The sequence below is a fragment of the Sinocyclocheilus grahami genome, unplaced genomic scaffold (genome assembly GCF_001515645.1).
Source record: "Sinocyclocheilus grahami isolate Dianchi unplaced genomic scaffold, SAMN03320097.WGS_v1.1 scaffold1069.1, whole genome shotgun sequence".
Taxonomy (NCBI): domain Eukaryota; kingdom Metazoa; phylum Chordata; class Actinopteri; order Cypriniformes; family Cyprinidae; genus Sinocyclocheilus; species Sinocyclocheilus grahami.
The window spans coordinates 44,685-45,881 of NW_015506248.1; the positions used below are offsets into that span (position 1 = coordinate 44,685).

At 30.7% G+C, this 1,197-nt stretch overlaps 1 protein-coding gene across 1 annotated transcript in view; it reads right to left on the bottom strand.

Moving 5' to 3' along the window:
• The window catches only part of casp20 (caspase 20, apoptosis-related cysteine peptidase), a 20,361-nt gene extending 20,002 nt beyond the window's left edge, over window positions 1-359 (bottom strand). Inside the window, exon 1 of the mRNA XM_016251727.1 lies at window positions 288-359. The gene's annotated coding sequence lies outside the window, so the exon portion shown is untranslated. The remainder of the gene's footprint in view (window positions 1-287) is intronic.
• Window positions 360-1,197: the final 838 nt, after the last annotated feature.

A 1,197-nucleotide genomic window follows, 5' to 3' on the forward strand; every position in this document is an offset into this window, starting at 1 on the left:
GATGCATTATGCAATACTTATTTGACAAATTACTATTATGTGTTTTTGACATTAATATTAAAAATAGATCGGTTTACGATTCTCTTGACGATCCGGATAAAAGAAATAGGTTAATAGAGGTTAATTTTGCTTTCGTTTTATTACACTAAACATGGCGAAACTGAAACATACATTTATACATATCGCAACCTCTGTAATTTGCTGTGATAATAGCATAGACGCATTAAGATATGTTCTTATTAATTAATAGAATGTTACATTTACAATTTCACATGTAAAACACCCACCGTCTTGTCTTAGATGAGTTTTTCCCTCGAAAATTGCATGTCCACGCCTGAGTCAAAGACTGTGGGGTTGCCAGATATTCTAGGTTGCCTTGTCTTCTTTTCGGCCGACATCTATAAATAGCATAGACTGTATAAAAACAGGTAAATAGTCAATGAAACTATTGTAACATTCAGGAAAATACTGACAGACAACCTCAGGTTGACAGAAATATATATTTTTTGATTACTTTATTTATTAGAGTTTTAAACAGTAATTACAATAACTCTCACAATGAACAAAAAAAAAATTATTGCCCACATATTTCCCCTCATCCCTGCCCAATCACTGCAGAAAAAAAAGAGTCAATACAATATATAAGTGATCAATACAAACACAAAAGATACAGATGTCCCTTGTTTATCCAGCATATCAGTTGTTGTTCCTAGCAGAAGGCTGAACTAAGAGGAGGGGGAATCCAATAAATATATAAACCAATAAATAATCCAATAATCAAATCAATCAATCAATCAATAAGTAAATAAGGATTTTTCAAAGGTTGAAAACCAAGAAGCGAAGTAATAACATTAACAATATTAATAATATTGCAAGGTAAAGCAAGCAAACAAATAAGTATGCATATACTGTATACAGATTCATAAACTAATTGACAATAACAATGGGGGGGGGGGGCTAGCTAATTTTAATTTTAATTTAATTTTAAGTTCAGCAGTTTTATTTTGTATTTTGAATTTTTTATTTATTTTTGTTCTTTTTTTCTAGTTGTCTAGAAATAAACGTGTTGCTTATCGAGCAGTGGCCTGTTATGGATTTGGATAGCATTGGTAAGTTTGGTCCCTCTTTGCACAAGTTAAGGTCAACTATATTTTTCTTTTTTATAGTACAATTATCAAAAAAGATCCCATCAATTTA